This window comes from Monodelphis domestica, chromosome 4 (genome assembly GCF_027887165.1).
Source record: "Monodelphis domestica isolate mMonDom1 chromosome 4, mMonDom1.pri, whole genome shotgun sequence".
Lineage (NCBI taxonomy): Eukaryota > Metazoa > Chordata > Mammalia > Didelphimorphia > Didelphidae > Monodelphis > Monodelphis domestica.
This window is the reverse complement of record NC_077230.1, coordinates 190,657,877-190,681,352: the sequence shown is the minus strand read 5'-3', so window position 1 is coordinate 190,681,352 and position 23,476 is coordinate 190,657,877. Positions and strand designations below refer to the sequence as shown.

The 23,476-nt window shown below is 35.9% G+C and overlaps 1 protein-coding gene and 1 long non-coding RNA gene across 2 annotated transcripts in view; one reads left to right on the top strand and one right to left on the bottom strand.

Annotated features, from left to right (window-relative positions):
- The window catches only part of PDE11A (phosphodiesterase 11A), a 523,355-nt gene that overhangs the window by 43,155 nt on the left and 456,724 nt on the right, over nt 1–23,476 (top strand). The window lies entirely within an intron of this gene.
- Nucleotides 1,237–23,040, bottom strand: LOC103102316 (uncharacterized). Its single transcript, XR_001630019.2, has 3 exons — nt 22,530–23,040; nt 20,469–20,609; nt 1,237–8,660 (listed from the first exon to the last, which is right to left on the bottom strand). It is a non-coding gene; the product is annotated as an uncharacterized LOC103102316 (long non-coding RNA).

The window sequence follows — 23,476 nt, the reverse complement described above, 5'->3', positions numbered from 1 at the left end:
CCTGGATAGTCCCTATCCTAAATGCTTGGTCTTCTAGAGCTGCTGCTAATTACTGGCAATTTCCCTAGGGAGGATTATGGTCATCTCAGGCAGAATGTAATAGAAACTCTTGACACTTGAGGTGTTGCTATGATCAGAGCCTGATCCTGTTTGGAAGGTAGAATTTAAACATAAGTTTGTTAGTTAGGCATTTGACTTCATCTGGCGCATGTCTCACCTAACACCAAAGGCTCTCTAGAGTAACTGCCCAGTTCCCCATGTTCCTTTCTGCTCTCAGAGCAATTGACTATCCAAGTCCCCTCGGCTTTGCCCCCTTGTGGGTGGTTTTACTTTTCAGGCTGTGAGGGGGATAGGTTGGTATTTCCACTACTCAAATCATTGACTTACATGGCATCCTTCCACCTCCTCCCATTTGTTCTGTCATTGGTTCACCTCTAAGTCAAAGATATATAATAATAAAAAGTATTTTAATCATAAGAGATTAGTGGTACTAAAATAGGAATCATTACTCAGTGGAACAGAGTAACAGATAAAAGTGGGTCCTGAGGGGCAGCTAGGTTGCACAGTGGATAAAGCACCAGACCTGTAGTTGGGACGACCTGGGTTCAAAATTGACCTCAGACACTTCCTTAGGTGTTATGTTTTCACAATCAACATAGATTGTATCCTTAATTCCATTTGAAAATGCATTTTTGGTTAATGTCAGTTCCACCATTTGAGTGGGCATCTTGTGGCTTACCTGGCTGCTTAGAAGGGACTGGCTTAAGTCCTCCAGTTACTAGTAGCATGTCAAAGAGACAGGGTTTGGACTCAGACTGAGGTTAAGTCTGTCCAACCAGAGAGTCCCTGGAGTTGTGGCAAAAACTGGATTCATCAGAAAGGGCATGGAAGATGCCTGGTCTCTTTTTTGGCCATGGGGCTTTCTGTGTGCAAGGGCTGGAGACTCATGCTTGGCAGCAGCCCCTTAGACTAACAGGGTGACAAATGGAGACTAATTAGGTGTGGTCAGGTGACCATGTGATTTCTTTTTCTCTTTCTCTAAGTTTTATTAATAAATAATTATAAATTAATATACAGTCTCTAGAGAATTTTAAACTTAACACTGTGCAATGCTGGGCAAGTCATTAACCACAAAGCCCTCATCACTCTACTCTGCTTTCTTTTTTTCCATTCTTTTTTAAATTTTTTTTATTTTAAATTAGTTTATTTAGTCAATTTAGAACATTATTCCTTGGTTACAATAATCACAATATTTCTATCCCTCCCCTCCACTCACCCCTCCCACAGCCAACATGCAATTTCATTGGGTATTACTTGTGTCCTTGATCAGAACCTATTTTCATGCTGCTGATGTTTGCACTAGGATGTTCATTTAGAGTCTACTCTGCTTTCTTGGAAATAATTTCTTAGTATCTGTTCTAAGATGGAAGGAAAGGGTTGTTTTTTTTTTTAATAGATCCCTAGACCCAGTCCCCATCAACATTTTATGAGTTGAAATAAATATTTTTTCTCCTCCTTTGTCCAATCAAATTCTTTTTTTTTCTTTCTCTCCTTTTTAAATTTTGTTTTGTTTTTTTTCAGTTTCTTCTGTTCTACTTTTGAGGAAATAATGCTCAGTTTTTTGGTGCTCTTTGTTGGTATTTTATAAGTGAGATTTTATTTTAAATTATTTTGCTTCTTGGATTGGCTTTCTTCTTAGCAAAGAGAATATTTATTTTCCAACTAACACAGTTTATGAGTTCTCTCAATGTCCTTGGGGTGGCAATAATTTAGTATTAATTAAACCTCTCCATAAAAGGTAAGACTCATGGGCAATATCTTTACTTTTATTCAGTTACCATTTTTTCAAAGTCCCCATCTTTATCATTAATCATAGGAAAAAAAGAGCTGCTAGAGAATTGGTTACTTTAAATAAACAGATTCAATTGAAATAAAGAGACTATCCTTTAAAACAATGTATAATGGAGTCATCTCCCAATTGATAAATGTCAAAACATATGATCAGGCAGTTTTTAGAGGAAGAAATCCAAAGTATCAATAATCAAATCAATATCAATTACAAAAATGCAATTTAAAACGTGGTTCTACCTGATACTCATCAGATTGACAAAGTTAATAAAAAGGGGAAAATAACAAATGTTTGTGGGATGGAGTGTGCTACAGGAAAACAAGCATATTAATTTACTGTTTGTGGAGCAATAAATTGATCCAACCATTCTGGAAAGCAATGTAGAACTGTGCCCCCTTAAAGTTGTTAACTTTTGAATACTACTATTAGGTATATACTGGAAAGAGATCAAAGAAAGAGGAAACAGTCTTATACAGAGAAACATTACTTACAGCAGTTCCTTTTACAGTAGAAAAGATTTGGAAGCTAAGGGAAAGTACTCATCAGTTGGGGAGCAGCTGAACAAATAGTGGTATGTGAATGCAATACAATATTATTGTACCATAAGAATTTGTGAAATAAATAGTTTCAGAGAAAACTGGGAAGATTTGTATAAACTGATACACAGTGATGTGAACAGAACCAGGAAAATAATTTATGCAACAGCAACATTATAAAGACAGCTTTAAAAAACTTAAGAACTTATCAATAAAGACCAGCCATGATTACAGAATACCCATGATGAAGCATGCTACTAGCCTTCTGACAGAGTGGTGATGGTTTCAGGGTTCCAATCAAGCCATCTAGTTTTTGGACATAACCAATAGGAATTAGTTTTGCTTAACTGCCTATATTCATTACAATAGTTTTTTTTTTCATTGAGTGAGCATGTGAGATGGAGAGAAAAATAGATTTTTTTTGGCCATTGAGAATTTTATTTAATTCTTAAAATTAATTTTAAACTATATGTACATATATACACACTTATCATGATACACAGAATATTCAGGAAATCTAGGTATTAGTTTTGACTCTGCAACTCACTAGTTGCTATGAACTTGGGTATGCTACATCTTACCCCTGGGGTTCCTCCTTCACTCTGAATGGAGAGTCAAGGGTGGACAGGTCCTCTCACATCCCTCCATCTAAGGATGGGGTCCAGGGCAGCTTCTCCATGGATTCCCTCCTGGATGTCATCATTGTCTCCAGAAACTAATCTTCCTGCAAAATCATATAAATCACACAAAATCATACACTCTGATACTGGTGCCTTCTTAGTACCTCTTGTCCCTAAACCTGCCCCTCTCCTCTGATTAGAAAGAGTCAAAGGTAGACATCAGAGAGCTCTCTCCAGAATCTCCCTTTAAGAAAGGACCCAGGGCAGCCACACCATTATTTCCTATCTAGCTTGGGTACTTCATCTTACCAATTTTCAGTTTCCTTTTTTATGTGTTATATTTCCTCATTAAATTGTAAAATCCTGAGGTCAGGGATTCTTTTATCCTTTTAAAAGCTTATACTTAGCACAGTGCCTGACATATAATAGCAGCTTATTGACTGCCTGCCTGACTTCTTCTTTGGGACCTCAGTTTGCCCATTTATAAGATGATGGAGCCGTTATAGATGGCCCCTGAGATCTGTTCCAACCTAAGTGGTTGATTTATTAATGAAACAAACCTGTGAATTTGTTTTCCTTTTTCATAATAGAATTTAAAATAACTTCCCTCCACAAAAGTTTCTAATTGAAATATATAGCAACTTTCTTCCCTGCAAGGGATAACAATTTAGGACTTAATTCATTTAAGTATAAATTTCTGCTCTGTCAATAAGTGGGTAAATTTAGTATTTTTAAATTGCAATGTTCCAAGATGTTGCAAACATTTGCATATCTGTGCTTTGGTTTAGTTATACCACTTGGAAAGCAGTAGTAAGAATCGCTGAGAGACTTGGTTTTGATATTTGATGACTAGGCTCAAATCTCATTTTAGCTACTTACTGATTGTATGACCTTGGGCAATTCAGTGAACTTCCCTGGGCTTCATAGTTCTTATGCATAAAATGAAGAGATTGGGCTAGATGACCTTTTGAGGTCTTGCCAGTTCCAGATCCATGAAAATTAAGTAAAGATTCTAAGCTGTGGTGAAGTTTCCTCTGCACAAGCCAGATAAAAGGAATATCAACAAAATGTAAGAAATGAAACTTTTGTTCATCTCTTTTATGTTGTTATGGCTATTGCTGTTTTTAAACAAAAGCAGGGCAGCATAGTAGAGAACGTTAGATTTGGAATATGGCAACCGAAGTCCCAGATCTGATTCTCCCATTACCTATGTGACCTTGGGGTAGCTGACTTACTTCTCTGTTTCATTTTCTTTAACTGTAAAATGGCAATGACAGTGCCTGGTCTGCCTACCGTATAGGGTTGTTGTGAAGGACAAAGGAAATAATGTATGGAAAAGCATTTTGATATATGTGAAATCCTATGCAAATATAAAGGAATTAATATTTTAAAATGCCCCTGTAGATTTATAGTTCAAAGCATTTAGAATTGAAAGCTAACTGGAGGTCAACTTGTATGATTCCCTAGGTTTTTTTTTTTTTTTCAGATAAAGAAAGTGAGGGGGCAGCTGGGCAGCTTAGTGGATTGAGAGCCAGGCCTAGAAATGGGAGGTCCTAGGTTCAAATATGGCCTCAGACACTTCCCAGCTGTGTGATCCTGGGTAAGTCACTTGACCCCCATTGCCTAGCCCTTACCACTCTTCTGCCTTGGAGCCAATACACAGTAAGGGTGCAAAAAAATACATATAAAGAAAGTGAAATCCAGAAAACTGAAGTGACTTGCCCAAGGTTACAAAATGAGTAAGAGTTAGGGTTCATGTCCATATTTATTCAATTATGTTGTAGATAAGATTCTTAGACTAGAGGGACAACAAGATCCTTACTTAGGTTTTGGAATTTTTATTTCTAATCTCTTTCCATTATTCTGTGAATATATACTCCATCCTCTTGATTTTAGACATCCCTGAATTTTATTGTTGTTGTTCAGTCATCTGACTTTTCATGGTTCCATTTGGAGTTTTTTTGGCAAAGATACTTGAATGATTTGCCATTTCCTTTACCAGCTTATTTTACAGATGAAGAAACTGAGGCAAACAGGATTACATGACCTGCCCAACATCACACAGCTAGTAAGTGTCTGAGATTAGACTTGAATTCAGGAAGACAAATCTTCCAGACTCTAGGTCTGGTACTCTGTGGACCAAACCACCTAGCTGCCCAAGATTTTAATATTACCACAAATACTGTATATATGACAGTATAACATATTGCTGGAAAAAGTTAAAAAATAGATAAAATATTTAAAATAAAGGTTATATCATTTGGATTTGTTAGGACAAATATTATTAAGTATGATAGAGACATACATTTCAAATTTCTTCTTTTATCTTAAAAATATATGGATTTTGGCATTTCAAAGACCTAATTCATTAATCAATGACTCTTCTATAAGGTTAAAAATTTGTTCCTTGAATGAATCTGAAAATAAGCAATTCCATAAGATGAAAAATGATAGATCATGCCTGTAGGTAGCCTTGAAATCAGTTCATTGAGTCTAAAAATGAACTCAAAGGACTCAACTCTTGATGAAACACAAAAAGAAAGAGAAAGCTTCCTGAAGGTACAAGGAACAGGGAGAATGGGGGGGAAAAAGAAAATGTCACAAAGAAAAGGGCCAGAACTTTGAGATCAGGTCCTCTTGGGCAGTTGGGTCACTTGTAATGTGACAGAAGCTAAATTGCTGAAACCCCTCAAGACTACAGATCACAAGGGAATCATTTCACCATTAGACTCTTTCACAGGAGCCTGAAATCTTTTAGGCATGGGGAAAGTCTGTTCTCCTTTCTTTGTTTTAAATATTCACTGTATCTTTATAAGTTTCATTAACCAGAAGCATTTGTTCTTTGGGGTGTACTTAATGGGAAAACATTTGGGAGGAGGCAACTAAGAAGGAAACATCTCCAGAGAAGAAACAGATAGTTTTAGTACTGAGCTTATTTTGCCCAAAGCACTCTCTATCTCTAGTTTCTGGGGACTTTAACTAAAATACAGAGAATTGTAAAAATTTTAATGTTTCTTCTCTGAAGGGAGAAGGAAACTTTTATACCGGGAAATCCATTTAGACAAATTGAATTAGTAGTTTGAGGAATAAATGGGGAATGTTGATCTCTATGCCATCCACTGCAAATAAACAATCTGTCTCTGTCTCTGTCTCTGTCTCTGTCTCTGTCTTTGTCTTTGTCTCTTTGTCTGTCTCTCTGTATAATTTCCTCTCCAAGAAAGCACATACATATCAATATCAGAATATGGGATCTTTTTTATAAACTAGCAATGTTATAGTTGTAACATTTCTAAGGAGTTTTTTGATATTTTTATTAGGAATATTGCGATTATGCAGAAAGTCAGCATATGATAGTACATAAGAATGCTTGACATGGAGTCAGGAAAATGTCTTGGGTTTACATACTTCCAGTCACTCCACCTATCAGTTATTTCTGAGTCCATCCATCACCCGTGCACTAGATACACTTACCCTCTTCTTCTCATCTGATCCTTTGGTAAACCAGTTGCACACTATGCTGCCATCTTCCCTTAAATCTCTTGCCCACTAAACCTTTTGAAGATCTCGTCTTGACAAGTCTTGACCACTAGCTATTCCCACCATCTGCTGTGTTAGCTCTCTCTCAGAGTGGAGAGAAGCCACAAGGTAGGAAGATAGAGACAGGATAGAAGTTTTGATACCACGAGGGGAGTGACGGAGTCCTATTAGAGATATGAGGTGGTCAGAATGAGTCTTTATTAATTATCAATGAGCCACAGCTAAGCTCTGATCAAAGGACCATTGCGTAGGCTTTTCCAGTCCTGAGATCCATACCACACAGGTCAGAGAGGTGAATAGAGAAAGATTAAAGATGGAGCTTGGCCAGAGGCCAAGCTCCTGCAAGGACAGCCATCAGGTAGCCTGAAAGAGAAGAGAGAGCAGAGAGAGAGAAGGCGGAGCTTGCTGGGCTGAATATAGTTTTTGATATGCAAATATACACAGTACATAGGGATGATTCTCATTGGTTAATGACAAGGCATAGGTGTGGTTTCTCTTAACCAGGGGAGAACAAAGAAACCTGTTTTCCCGCCTAACCTGGGAGAAGCTGGGGTCAAGGGTCAGAGGCCTTCCCAGCCATGAGCACTACTGAGCATGCCCAAGACTGACTGTTCCCCTTGCCCATAGCTAGGGGGCGGACTGCTACATGCTGCTTTTGCTCCTACTCACTTGGTGGTAAATAAAGCTGCTGAAAATCATGAAACCATGCTAAGTGGGTCCTCCATAAATTTATGCTACCTCATGGGGGCATTTACTGTTTGTTGCAAGACAATTCTTTCATACCTCCCTAACTGACACACTGGGGCAGCTAAGTGGTGCAATGGATAGAGAACTGAGTGTGGAAACAGAAAGATTAATTTTGCTGAATTTGAATCTGGCCCCAGAAACTGCTATGTGTCTAAGTCATTTGACCTTGTTTGCCCTAGTTTTTTCATCTTGAAAATGAGTTGGAGAAGGAAATGGCAAACTAGTATCTCTGCCAAGAAAACTCCAAATGGGGTCATGAAGAGTCAGGCATGACCGAAATGGCTGAACAACAAAATTGATTTGCTATCCCAATCACCCAGAAGCTCTTCCAAACCTTTTCATACTGCAATAAATGAATGTAATTGAACAGGATTGAATAGGTACTGGGATAAGGAAGGGTTGATTACAGGGAAGTGATGAGGTGAAAGGACAGAGAGACTTTGGAGGCCTGGAGGGTTAAAATGGAGGAATACCCTCTGTGGCTGAGAGAGACTGTCTTTGTAATTTCCTTCACTCAACCTACAAGAGAGGTAACCCTGGGTAAGGTTATTTTAATGATGACAGGATCAGTGTCCTTGAGAGAACTTCTGGGGACTAGTGGAGATAACTTAGCAAGGCTTGACTAGTAGTTGAACCCCAGGGGTTTCCCTTGTCTGGCAAACAGACTGTTACTATTGGCTCTTGTTATTGTTTCACCTAGGCAAATGACTCTCTTAGCCACTAGCCTCTTGTTCTTTGTTTTCCCATCAATATGAATCTGACTGTGATTTTCAATTTTTCAAGTAGTTTAATGATTTTACTAAATTAAGAAAGGGGAAAAGTTTGAAGGAAGAGGAGACCCTCCTGGGTTTCTAGTTTTCTTCAGCTTCAGCTTCAACTTATCTATCTTCTTCTTAGCTAATCTTTGTCTCTCTCCTACCTTAACGAGTGGCAAGTGTCCTTTTTGGGAAGGTCAAGGGATAGAAAGGAGCTTCACGGTAAACTCCTGAAGTTAAGGGATCACTCCCTTCTCAGCAGCTGTTGTTGTTTATTCTTTCTTTCATGGATGCTCTCAAACATACAAGAACCTTCTTTTCTTCTGGGTAAGGGAAATGGAAGCAATGCTTTTCCACAGGTTGGGATCTAGAGCTCCAGGTCTTTGTTCCACACTCAGCAGAGTTCAGAGGGCAAAGACCCTCTAGTTAGCAGTTTCTCCCACGATCCTCTTCTCTCACTCCAACGATATATCATGCCCCCTCCCATCACATTCCAACCTATGTCTGCTCCACCTCAGTTGGCAGAAATGCAAAAGCTTGATTCACAGTTTTCCTTTCTACAATACTTCCTCAAACATCTCATCTTCATGAACAGATCATGAAGACCTGGACACAACTGAAAAAAAAAACACAACTGAAAAACAATTGCTACTACTGCTGTTATTACTACTACTACAATACCTAGCATTTGTATAGTGTTTTAAGTTTTGTAAAGCATTTACTGATCTCATATATTCCTGTATATTTAACTATCATCTCTATGGAGACAATTCTCTGATTTATTTATTTAATTCTTACTTCTCTCCCAAACTCTCATCATGTATCTCCAATTGCCCAGGGGATATCTTGAACATCTGGATTTATTGGCAACATCTTAAGTTCAACATATCAAAAACTAAACTCATATTTTCCCCCAAGTCATTCTGTTTTCTTAATTTCCATATTACTGTGGAGGTTAGTGCTATTGTCCTACTCATTTTGTTCTCAGTCTAGGTATCATCCTCAACTTCTCAGTTTCTCTCATCCCCCTATTTCCAAAAAATTGCCAAATCCTGACCATCCTAAAGTTTCTCTTTTATGACTCTTCTTTCCTTGTCTTCCTTCATATCCCCAGAACTTAGCTTAGTGCCTGGCATATAATAAACATTTAATATTTTACCTAGCAATACCTCTACCAGGTCTGAAACCCAAAGAGATCAAAGATAGGGGAAAAGTACCTACTTGTATAAAAAAAAATAGCAGCCTTTTTGTGGTAGGAAAAATTGGAAACTGAAGGGATGTTGGGGAATGGTTGAATAAGTTGTAGGATATGATTGTAATGGAATACTATTATAGTGCCATAGGAAAAGACAAATAATATGATCACAAAAAAAAAACTCCCTAGAAAGACTTATATTAAGTGATGCAAAGTGAAGTGAGCAGAACGAGAAGAGCAGCATATGCTGTAATAATAATATGCAATGATCAGCTCTGAATGACTTAATTATTACCAGCAATGCAAGGATCCAGGACAGATCCAAGGGACTCACAATGAAAAAGGCTAAACACTGCCATATAAGGAGCTGACAGAATATGAATGTAGATTGAAGCATATGATTCTTCAATTTATTTCCTTCATGAATTTTTTCTCTAGTGTAATCAATAAGTGTCTTCTTTCACAACATCATGAACATGGAAATATATATACTGTATGATGACTCATGTACAATCTAAATCACAATACCTTCCATCTTGGAGAGAAAGGAAGGGGAAGAGGGAGAGAGAGAACATGAATTAGGAGGCAAAATGTCAAAAATAATTAATAAAAATTTTATCAACATGTAATCTGGAAAAATTAAAAATTAGAAAAGGAAAGCAACAAAGAAAACCACATCATAATATGTTAGTTGACTGACTGAATGTCATTTGCTAGACTTGTGACTGTGATAAATCATTTAACCTATCAGACTTGGTTACATAGTGCAAAGAGTCCTAGATTCTGGAAAACTTGAGTTCAAATCCTACACTAGACATTTCCTGGCTATGTAATTCTGGGCAATTCCTTTGACCTCTCCAAACCTCAGTTTCCTCATCTATAAAATGAAAATAATAGCATCTACCTCACAGTATCATTTTGAATTTGACATTAAAGTGCTATGTTAATTCTATTATTATTATTACCTGAGAGTCAGGTGATTTCTTAAGACTTATCTAATGACTACAAGGGAGGGAATTTCCACACCAATGAAATTCTAGGATCTTGATGTATTGATGTAGTTGGATCACAAATCTGTACCAAAAAATCAATTTGGTCATCTATCATCCAAGAATAAGTGAAGCCAAATCTCTGGTATTTCTTCAACCATTGAAGATTAGATTATTTCTTCACCTGGGTACTATATCCTCTAAAATCCAATTGTTTAATTCATTGCCTTTTTATTAACCAAATGATGCTTTCCCTAAGCATGCTTTTATATTCAGACAGCATTGATTTGAATATCATTTTGGTGACTATTCAATGAAGAGACTCATGCTCCATCCCAGCTCTGTGATTCCTTTCTTCTCTCTTTCTCAGCTGAGCCTGATTTTTGTCACTTTCTTAGTATATTTTCATTTTTTTTAATGTCTTGGGAGCCAGGGATTGAAATTAGGGTACTGGCTTTGCTATTATCATTTCCTTATTTTTTTCTCATTAAAAAAGAAATGCTCTTTTAAAAAAAAAACTGAAATTGTAGGGAACTGTTGAACAAGTTAGCATTTCTAATGAGCATTTAGCAAGTTAATGTGCATGATTACATATTTAAGGTTTTAATAACATCTGTAATAGTATTAAGTACTATAGGACTGGGATATTGTGAAAGTGAGCATGATAGGGTTGCTAAGGCAACCAGCCTCCATTTTTGTTCATTTTTGCATAAAGAATTTCCAAAGGGATGACTGACTATAAAATGAAATGATTTTCCTAGCTCTCTAATGACCACCTGTTCTGGATATCCAAATTATTTCCCTTTGGATCCCTCCCCTTAGTCTTTTGGCTTCATTAAAATTGGTTGGAGCTAGGCTTCTATCTAGCTATTAAGCCTAACTTTGTTTTCTGCCTTCAGCTGTTGGGGTCTTTGGGCCAAAGACCTACCCTCCCCCTTCCTGTATTTCATATCAGCTCCAAAGATCCTGGCTAGCTTTATCAGCTTGTCTTTATTGCTGTTCTAGGAATTTTAAGGGGAGGAACTGCCAGGAGTAGAGTCAGAAAGAAGACATGGTGATGATGGAGGTGTTAGATTCTGACAGAGTTGGAAGGGAGACTAGCTAGAAATTATGGAAAGAGGAGCTGGAATGTGTTGCCTCTTTCCTTCTCCTTCTTGAACTTTTGGCTTACTATTTTTGTGATTCAAACAACCACAACAATAAAATATCATCATAATTTATATAGTGATTACTACATGCCAGGCAGCTGGGAGCAGGGAATTGAGTGCCCTTCTTGGAGTTAGGAAGACTTATCTTGAATTCAAATCCAGCCTAAGACACTTAATAGCTTTGTGACCCTAGGCAAGTCACTTAACCCTGTTTGCCTCAGTTTTCTCATCTGTAAAAATGAGCTAGAGCAGGAAATGGCAAACCACTCCAGCATCTTTGCCAAGAAATATCTAAATGGTGTCAAGAGAATTAGACATGACTGAAAATAACTTAACCTACTTATCAAAAGTACACACTGCCACAAGGTTGGGATGCCAGTGATCTTGGTTTCCTCTTTCCATCTCTCTTCTATCCCCACTTCTCAGGAGGGCCTGGAGAACTGCAAGGCTATTACTTAGGTTTTGGAGGAAGGAGAGAGAGAAAGCCAAAGCCAGTATCAAATGATATCTCATCCTATGTGGAGTTAAAACCTAGCTATAGTTTCCCCCCCTAAAACCTTGCTCCTTAAGAGAAACAACAACCAAAATAAACCCCTCTCACAACAACAACCTATTGGCAACAGGATTAGCTGTTCCTATACTGTGTTCCAACTCAAATTTTTTGAACCCTTTTGGGGCTGATCTTTAGAAGTAATGGAGAAAAGGACTCTTTCCCTTCTATCTCAAAATTTCCAATATACTGATTTAGGAAAAGAGGGGATGGAGATGGGAGAAGGGAAACCATTCGGGGCTGGCTCTATCTTGACTGAATCCTCTTTTAGGCTCTCTTGGCAGATTTAGGGAAAGAAAGAATATTTTTCTTGGGAATAGAAAGAAAAAAGACAGAGTGGTAGGGCAGGAAGAGTTCTGTTTGAAATTAAGATATCTTAGTCATTAAGCCCTTAATGTGTGTGCCAGACACTGTGCAAAGCCATGGGGAAGAGGCAAAACAAAAAAACATTCCTTGCCCTCAAGGAGCTTATGTTCTAAGTACTAGGACTCAGATATTTACCTTCTGTTAATGCACCAGACTATTACATTTAATACTACTAAACTCCTAGTATTTATCAATGGTATCTTGCATAAAAACAGAAAGCCTTTGGTCTCAAAGACTTTACTTTTATTTTGAGGTGAGGCAGATATTAATAATAATTTATAAGTAATTATAAATATATTATATAATATGTTATATATAAATATAAATAAAATAATTAATAATTAATAATAAAATGAATAATTATAATAGTTTACATTTAACTATTGGGATTGACTTTTGACTTTGGAATAAAGTCTGCCCATCCACATTTCCCCCCCACTTTTAATGAATTCTAGACATATTTTTAATAGTCCTTTAAAATAATTTTAAGTTTGGAATTCTTTTCTTTCCCCCTATCCCCTCCCTCAACCATTGAGAAGGCAAACAACATGATAGCAATTATACATGTCAAATTGTGCAAAACATATTTCCATATTTATATCATATTATTCTAATAGTATTTCATTACAAGCATATACAGAAATTAGATATATGATCCTTGAATTTCCAAATTGTACTTATTTGGACTTTGACTAAGAGGTAAAGAAAGATCAACATTCTCAGCTGGATGTAGATAAAATTCAGTGGCAGGCTTGGCAGTTGTATAGCTGAATAGATAAGCAAAACCTAAGTAAAATTAGGAGGGCATTTTCTTTAGATACTGGAAAGAAAGACTTCCTTAGAATTCTTTTTTTTTTTCTCCCTAATTCACTGCCTAAACTGGATTTCTCATAGGGCAGTCCTGTGATGGAGGATAGGGACACAGTGAATTGGCATTAAAAAACAAAAACAAAAACAACCCTTACCTTCTGTCTTAGAATCAACACTATGTATTGGTTCCAAGCTGAAGAGTGGTAAGGGCTGGCCAATGGATGTTTAAGTGACTTGCCCAGGGTCACACAGCTAAGGAGTGTCTGAGGCTAGATCTGAATCCAGAAGCTTTCATGTCCAAGCCTGGCTTACAATTTCCTCAGCCACCCAGCTGCCTCTGTAAATTAGTTTGAACAGTTATGATACCTAGAGTGAAATGAACCTATCACTGAAGAAGATTCCTATGGCTAATCTTGAATGCAACTACTTTAAAAAAGACAGGAAATATACAATAATCTCTAAGGAGTTGTTTCCTTTACAAAGGGACCTGAAAATCTGGTCTGTTTATTCCCATCACAGGACTTTACTCATCCTTCTTCCCTCCCTGCCTACCAATAAGTAACTATCATGGATTTTAGTCGATTCATTTTAGTCCCTCCAGGGGAACAAGCATACAGGTAGGCAGCAGAAACTGAGAACAGTTGCATATGCAACACAGTTGGCTATATGATACTTTATTAGCCACAACCCAACAGAGAAATAGGCTACATTTATATCAAGCCACTGTTCAGAATCTTTTCCCATAGTACCAGAATGTCATAGCGAGATCTAAAGCTCTGAGGCTTCCTTATATACCAACCTGGTCCTCACAAATGAATAGTTTCTAGAGAGGCGGGTTACATCTCCCACTAAGATTCCTAAGAAGGTACTCTTTAGTAAGGGGCTGACTTTCTCGAATGCCATAAACTGGAGCATTCAATCATATACTTGTGTTTTAATTTCATGTGTTTTAAATATCTTTTAAAAAGGGAAGTGGTATATAGGTAAATGATTAACAACCAGCTCTCTGAAAAAATGTATATTCACAACTTAGTTTTAAGTTTAATATATATTATTAGCTTTTTCTCTGTCATTTTCTTAAGTCTAGACAACCAACAAAACAATAAGTCAGGTTATATTTGTAGCATTTGCTACAAATTCTGAGGGATAAGTACACTGAAATTTTAGCAATAGACTTTAAAATTTTTTTATTATTTATTCTTAGCATTAAAAAAAAACATTTTTGAGTTCCAAATTCTTTCCCTCCCACCCCTTTCCTCATCCACTGAGATGGAAAGCAATATGATATCAATTATAAATGTGAAATCATGCAAAACATATTTCCACATTAATCATATTACAAAAAAAAAAGCAAGAAAAATTAAGGGAGAAAATTATACTTCAATTTGTATTCAGATTTCATTTCTCTCTCTGGAGACTGTTAGCATTTTTTCCCCATGAGTCCTTTGGAATTATTTCAGATTATTGTATTGATCAGGGTAGCCAAGTCTTTCACAGGTGATTGATCATCATTATAACATTGCTTTACTGTGTACAGTGATCTCCTGGTTCTTCTCCCTTCACTTTGTGTCAGTTGATAGAGGTCTTGCCTTCCTCTGAAACCACTCCCCTTATCATTTCCCATGGCACAACACTACTCTATCACAATCATATGCCAAAGCTTGTTGAGCCATTCTCAATTTGATCAGCCTCAGCTTCCAAATCTTTGCCATCTATGGATTCTTTTCCTTTTTCTTTGATCTTTTTGGGACATAGACCCAATAGTGGTATTGCTAGGTGGAAGGGAATGCACAGTTCTTCTAGCCTTTTTGGTTGGTTTTAAACAGAACAGGAATATGTTTTGCAAGATTTCACATCTATAATTGATATCATATTGTTCCCCTGAATAGTTGGACTGGTTCAGTCCTCCACAGTTCAAGAGTGCACCTATTTTCCCCTCATCTCTTCCAATATTTGTTATTTCTGATAGGTGTGAGGTGGTACTTCAGAGTTGGTTTTAATAGGCATTTCTATAATCAATAGTAAATTAGGGCATTTTTTCATATGACTTAGCTTTGGTTTCTTCTAAAAAATAAAAAAAATCCATTGACCATTTACTAATTGAGAACTGATTTATCTTTATAAATTTGACTTAGTTCTATAATAAGTATATATTTGAGAAATAAGGTCTTTATCAGAGAAGCTTACTGTAAAATTTTTTTATATTACTTTATGGTCTATGGTAACTTTTAATGAAATGTAGTTTCCCTGCTTTTTTTGCTTTTTCTTTATTTGAGATTATGATTTCTACTCTGCCTTCTTTTTCATTTGGCTGAAGCATATTAATTTCTGCTCCAGCTCTTTATTTTAACTTGGTGTGCATCTTTCTGTTCCAAGTGTGTCTCTTCTAAACAAAATTTTGTTGGATAATAGTTTCTAATTCATTTTACTATCTGCTTTCATTTTATGGGTGAGCTTATTCTGTTCATATTCACAATTATGATTATTGTGTATTTCCATTACATTTTCCACTTTCTTTTGTTTCTTCTTCTCTATCTTTTTATCCTGTCCCTCCTCAAAAGTCTGTCTTGTTTTTAACCACTGCTTCCTTTAAATTGCCCTTAGTTTTATTATCTCTTTTCTCTTATCCCCTTTGCTTCCTATTTTCCTGTGGCATGTTACATTTCCTTACACAACTTAGTGTGTATTTATATTCTTCCCTTTTTGAAGAAATTCCTATTAGAATGCCCATCAAAGTACATTTCCCTCTCTACTATAAAAGCTTTTCCTTGCATTCCACTTCTATCTGGATTTCCCCATTCTATCACTCACTTTCCCCTTCTAATGCATCCCCCTTTTCACACTTTTATTTTTTTTGAGATTATTCTAATCAATTTATATCTGTGTCTTCTGACTCCTTTTAACTGTCCTACTAATAATAAAATACTTAGAAGTTATGTGTATGGTCTTTCTATTTGAGATTGTACACAGTTTATGGTGACTCTTCAATGTTTACCTTTTTATTCTTCTCTTGAATATTGTGTTCAAATGTCAGATTTTTCTGTTCACCTCTGGTCATTTCATCAGAAAAGTATGGAAGCTTTCTATTTCATGATATATTTATTTTTCTCCCAAAAGGATTATACTTGGTTTCACTTGATAGATGATTCTTGGTTGTAATCTTAAAACTTTTGCCTTCCAGAAAATCATATTCTAAGCCCTCTGCTCCTTTACTATGGAAACATTAAATCTTGTGTGATACTGATTATGATTCCATAATATTTGAATTGTTTCTTTTTGAATTCTTGAAGTATTTTCTCTTTGATCTGAGAGATTTGAGATTTGGTGATAGTATTCCTGGGATGATCTGAGATTCCAGTAATTAAAAAATTTAAAGTACTCAAAAATATACATATGTATGCAGAAAAAATCTATATTTGACAATTTTTAACTGTGAATATGTTCTATGGTTATACACACTGGATTATAGAGCATTACTGCCTGGTACTCCAATGGCCTGAATTTTTATTCCAGAATTCTATAGAATGAGCCTTGCTGGTCTTAATCAATCAATTAATTAACTTATCATTATTATTTACATTAATAAAGAGGTATGGAAAGGTTTGTTTCTCATCCGGATATAAAGTTTATTAGTAGACATTACAGATGCTTAGCTGAGTAGAGAAGGAAAAACAAGCTACACTTAGGGGAACTTCAGATTTTTTAGTTGCATGCCCAAATCATTAATCTGCTCTTTCTCTCTTTTTGATGTAAACATTTAGAGATACAAATTTTCTCTTAAGTACTACTTTAGTTACATCCTAGACATTTTGGTATGTTGTCTCAATGTCCTCAGTTTAATGAAATTACTTTTGGATTTTATGATATGTTCTTTGATCTACCCATTCTTTAAGATTAAATTATGTTATTTCCAATTAAGTTTTAATCTATGCTTCAAAGTCCTTTTATTAAATGTAATTTTATTGCATTATGGTCAGAAAAGGATACATTAAGTAGTTCTGGTTTTATGTATTTGTTGATGAGGATTTTATGCTTTAATAGATGCTTAGTTTTTGTGAAAGTGCTAACAGCTAAGAAATAGATTTGCTCCTTTCTGTTTCCATTCCACATTTTCCAGATGCCTATCATATTTACCTTTTCTAAAATTTGGATCATCTCTTTAACTACTTCCCTTTTTATCTTGTGGTCAAATCAGTCTAGATACGAGAAGGATAAATTTGAAAGTTTATTTGGTAAAAGATCCATTTTTGTTCACTTTAGGCTTTACTTGGTAGGTTATTATTGTTTGTAAGCCTAGATTTTTTTTTTGCCTTCTGGAATATCATTTTCCAAGCTTTCAATTTCCTTAGACAGCTAATAAATTTTGCATGATACTGACTATCTCTGGGTTATTTGAATTCTTTCTTTCTGGTTGTTTGCAGAATTTTTTCCTTAACCTGGGTGCTCTAGATTTTGGCTATAATATTCCTAGGAACTTTCATTTTGGGGTTTCAGAAGGTGAACATTAGATTACCATAGTTTCTACTTTTCCCTCTGATTCTAAGGTATTTGGGCAGTTTTATTTTATGATTTCTTAAAACATGAAATGTAGGCTCTGCTTTTTGATCATGGATTTCAAATAATCTACTGATTATTGAATTATGTCTCCTTGATGTGTTTTTCATGTCAGTTGTTTTTCCTATGAGATATTTCATACTTTCTTCTATTTTTTCAGTTTTATGACTTTGTTTTATAATTTCTTGATTTTATTATTTCCTTGTATTATTATTTCTCATGGAGTCATTAGCTTCCATATGGCCGATTTTAATTTTCATGGAATTAATTTCTTCAGTTTTTTAAGAATCTCTTTTTACCAAGTTGTTATTTCTCTTTTCATATCCTTCTTCCATATCTCTCATTTGGTTTTTACTTTTTATTTAACTCTCTTAGTAATTCCTGCTTGAGCTTGTGTACAATATATAGTTTTCTTTGAGGCTTTGCTTATAGATATTTTCACAATCTGGAAAGACTTATGTGAACTGATGCAAAGTGAAGTGAGTAGAGTCAGAAAAACATTGTATCCAGTGGCAGAAATAGTTTTTGATGAACAATTGTGAGTGACCTAGTTATTCTTAATACAGTGAGGAGTGGGAAGGAGGGAATTTGAAATTAAAAAAATTTAAAACAAATGTCAAAAACTGTTTTTACATTTAGTAATTGGGGGAAAATAATGTGAATAAATGACAGATATTATCACATCATTCTCTTCTATGTTTGTGTTTTGGGTTTTCTCATCACCCTAAGAGCTCTGTATGACTGGATTCATTGTTTGTTTTTGTTTGTTCCTTTGCTAATTCTTTCAGCCTTCTTTATGACTTTGTCCTTTGTGTTAGTTATTACTAAGTTTTGTGTATTTCAGGGGGAGATTTCTGGCCTTAGCTTCTATCCTTTTACATCCTTGTGGGATTTTTACAGGTCAGTCTAGAAGCCTGCAAGTTTTCAGTGCCTCCAAAGTGGTGCTATCCAGAGAGAGAGAGTTCTATTCACTGCCATCTTGGTCTGAACTCTGAAAGTTCCTGACTGAGGTTTGTGTCTATTGACTTGCATGTGGTTGAGTTTTAGTATACAGCTGCTGAATTCAGTCACTGCTAGCCCCCTGGAGATTCTGTGTTTCAGAGCAAATGAACTGCTGGTATTCATTTGATCTGAGACTTCTACTCTAATTATTCCACTGCAGGCTTTCATGTTGGGATAAAGGCTAGAACTGAGGCAATGTTCTACCCCTGAACTTAGAGCCACATAGTCACATTTCTGGACCGTGTACTTTCTCAGTATATAGCTTGCACCCATGATTGTTTGCCCTGGATCTGTGACTCAGAACTGGATAAAAGGGCACCAGAATTGTCATATGTCACTTGGTCCTTCACCCAGTGCTAGTTCAGGGATCCCATGGGATCTCTTCCTGCCCTGGTGCTTCCTGCCATGGTGCCCTGTTTTGGCAGTCTTTCTGTCCCTAGATATTGGACTATTTATTCCCCACCATTGCCCTTGTAGTGCATTCCTGTTAAGGCCCTTTTTCCAGTGTCTACAGATCTTCTTGTCTGTTTCCCCAAGTTTCCCTGGACTAGAAATGTCTCACGGGTTTTTCTTAGCAATCCCAAATATGATTTTGTCTAGTGCATTCTTTTGGTCCTTTATGAGATGTATTGGAAATTGTTTTTCTTGTTTTTATTTCCAGTGATGAAAAAATAGTTCTTTTCACTCTCCCATGTTGTCTCTACCTCCAAAACATTTCTCTTTCAAAAAAACAAGCAAGCAAGTAAAAAGTACAGTTTTGTGATTTTTAAGTGGATAAAAATGAGAAAAAGTGGCTGAGTGGAATGCTTTATATTTGTCTAAGAAAAAAAAATAAGTAAAAGTTAATTAAGTTGCTTTTAATTTATGTAGCCCGTGATTATTTTTTCCTGTGGTTCAGTAACTTTCAATAGAAATATGGTTCCCTACTCCTCTCTAGGAATTAGTAATAAGGAAATTGGCATGTATCTGGAAAATTGCAATTCTTTTCTTATTAAATGAGATCACTGAGGAGTACTATTTTTTGGTACAACTGTTAGTTAGCTTAGTGTTTATCAGGTACAGATAGTAATAGAGGAGTGATAGTCTTGCCAGCAAATTTTGAGGTTCATTGGGTTGCAATCCCGTCTCTCTATAAAAGTTAGAATGTGAATTGCCGAAAGTGAGTGAACATACTCTTAGTTTCCAGTCATTTGCCACCACAAGAAGATCTACTTATAAATGTTTGTCACATACAGGTACTTTTCCTCTGTCTTTAATATCTTCAAGGGTACAGAGTCAGGAGTGATATTCTAGGTATGCACACTTTTGGTAATTTGGGAGTCATAATTCCAAAATACCCATTATTTGGGCAATGCTTAAAAATTTTTGGTATTTTCAGTTCTGCATTCGTAAAAATCACTGAAATATGAAATATTGTGCAATAAAGACCATAGGGCATATGGGGAAAATGTGGTTAGAGACACAAAACTTAAAAACTTTGTTAATGACATCTTAAAAAAAGAAAGGGACCTAATAAAAAGGCAACATAGTTTAATATATATGTATACTAAATGGTTAAAAAATAAATAAAACCTCATTAAATAGTGGTGGAATGGGCAGCTTTGAGCTGCTGCTCTATGTAAGTTGCAGTTTCCATCAGGAGTTGGGATAAACCCATTCAAAGTTGAATGCTAGAGGCAAGAGGACAAACGTCATCAAGCTGGAGCCATATGGGAAGATTGGGGCTGGGGTACAGAATACATGGGTTTGAACCAGCTCTCTTCCATTCATAGTTTCTAATAGAAGATATATAATAAATATGATACTTTACCTTGAAAAAAACCTCAAGTATGTGAAAGTGGGCTTCGGAAAGGTTTTACTTCTTGAATTGTTGTGAAGTGGAGAAGGTTTTCTGCATTTTTGCTATTGTTTCTTGCAGATGAAGTCACATATAAGCAAATATGTAGCAATCCTTTGGAATAAATTCAAGTTTTCAAACAACATTAAGTTTAGAATGGAAAAGAATCTATATGAACAGAATGGGATATTATTGTGCCATAAGAAAAGATGAAAGTTATAACTCTTGAGAAACCTAGGAAGACTTATATGAACTTATGTGAGCAGAACCAGAAGACCAGTTTCTCAAAACAAAACAAACAAAAGCAGAAACACCAACAACATCATAAAGACTAACAACTTTGCAAGATTTAAGAACTCTTATCAAAGTAATGACAAATCATGATTCATTCATTCTGGAGCACCAATGAGATGATACATGCTACCCACATTCAGATAAAGAAATGATGGACTGAAAATATAGAATAAAATATGCATTTATTTTTGGAATGGCCAATGCAGGAATTTGGTTCTCTTGACGCTGCAAATTTGTTATGAGGTGCCCTTCCCACTGATAGGGAAGATGTATAAAGATAGTAGGATGGAGATAAATAGATTTTTATTAATTGGGGAAAATTTTTAAGTGAAACTGGAAAAAAGTAAATGTTCTCTGAACTGTTCTTTTATATATTCATCTTCTTAAAGAAGAAAAAAATTCCATTTAGTCTCCTAAATCTATTGTGAAGACAATTAATCATTCGTGCCATTATCTACCCTCTCTTCCATTTGTTAAATTCTTCCACAGAATTGTTGCCTTCCTATGGAAGTCAATTTTGTCATCTGAAAAGTCAAAAAAGCTGTATACTTGAAGCTACTATCTTGTAGAGATTTATATTTCCTTTTTGACAGAAAACTTAGTAATTAAAAAATTATCATTTGTATAGTTCTTTACTTATATGTGGGGACAGGTAGGTGGCATAGTGAATAGAATACCAGTCTTGGAAATGGAGACTCATCTTCATGAGTTCAAATCTTGTCTCAGACACTTATTAGTTGTGCCATTTTAAGTCCCTTTACCATGTTTGCCTAATTTTCCTTATCTGTAAAATGAGCTAGAGAAGGAAATGGCAAACCACTCCAGTATCTTTGCCAAGAAAATCCCAAATGGGGTCATGAAGAATTAGATACAAATAAAAAAACAAACCAGAACAAAATTACTTATATCTAAGAGAGCTGGATTTTATATTTAGAGCCAGAAGGGACTGTACAGATCCTTTAATATCAAATCATAAAGGTTCAAGGATACTACCATAAGAATCAGAGGTCTAAAACTAGAAGGGACCTCAGAGATTATCTACTCCCATCTCTTCCTTTTACTGATGAGGAAACTGAAGTTTAAAGAGATTATCTGATTCATTCAAGGTTACAAAAATAGCAGAGCATAAGAGGTTCCTTTAGGGAACCTGGGTTCCCTGCTTCCAAATCTACTTATAATGTGACCTCTCACCTCTGATTCCAAATCCAACACTATTTGTTCTATAACATAATGCTATTTATTATTTGTATCTATGTATGAAAGCTTTTGCTTCATTTCTAACTAATAGTAATGGTAACAATAATTGTAATTGGAAGTACTGCTCTTCCATTTTCCTTGTTTCTATGACATTATCAACAAATCTTTTGAGTAAGGCATTTTTTAACTTGTGTTGTGTCTTAGGAGTTGACTGTTCTAAGATTCTGAGCTGGAATAAGCTGGTTCCTGAACCCCAATGAATATAGGCATGTATGGCTAAATATAAAAATGAATCATGCATTCCCAAGAAAGATCTAGTGCATTTCCTACTGAAATTTTGGGGATGGTGTTATAGTGGGATTTTGTTAGGGGAAAGAACAAGAAGGAAACATATAAATAATCAGGTTTATTTTTGGGAAGGTTAAAAAAGGAAGAGGGAAAAAGAGTAAGGAAAATTATTATAATTAATCCCCAAACTAATTGCTATTTTAAACCTAACTTATCTGAGCTAAAACAATTAAGTTTCCCCAACACAAATCTCACAAATGGAGTCCAATCTTCAGATGAAACTGTCCAGTAGAGAAGTGGGTCTTTAGTCTTTGTCCAGCTGCCAGCAGCTAGTTCAAACAGGATTCCTCTCTCTTCAGCTCGTATCACCAAAAGGCCAGAAATCTGGTATATAGATGGAAAAACCTCTAATCTCCAAACCTCCTTCAGGATAGAGAGCTTTCTTCAGTTGGGACCTTGGAATCTTCACCCAGATCTTGACTCCAGGCTCCCATGTGACTGTCACATGCCCCTGTCAATCACTTGGAAGTTTACATTGCAAAGTCATTTTGCAAACTTCCTCTTCCTATTCCAATGTCCATCATTTGGGAAATGGCTAAACAATTTGTGGTATATGATTGTGATGGAATACTATGGCACCTCAAGAAACAATGAGCAGTTATTATTTTTTAATTGGAAAGGACTATATGAGATACTGAAGAGTGAAATGAGTAGAACCAAGAGAACATTCTAGACAGCTACAGATTTAATTCTTAAAGAATAACTTGTGAATGTTTACCTCCAGAGAATGAACTGAGAAGTGGAAACATAAAAGACGTGATCTATATATTATGTCAAATGATATCTTCTGTGGTGTGGTGAGGAAAGGAATAAAAATAATGAATGGTCAAATTATAAGTGCTCTAGGGATTCAGAGAAGGGCAAGAAAAGAATGGGCTGGAGTTGTTGGGAGTGGTGGAGAAAGAGGAGCTTGAGCTAAAACTTGAATTATGAATATAATTTGCATCAGCAGAGAGGTGTGGCAGAACAGGAACAATATTCTATGCAGAAGAACGTTAAAAGTAAAGTCTGGAGTGGGAATAAGTAAGGCATGTTTGCAGGACATTGAGGAGATTGATCTGGACAGTGTAGGAAATAAAACTGAAAAAGTAGGGTGGGGACAGGTTATGAAGGACTCAGAAAAAGCAGTCTGAAATTGGGAC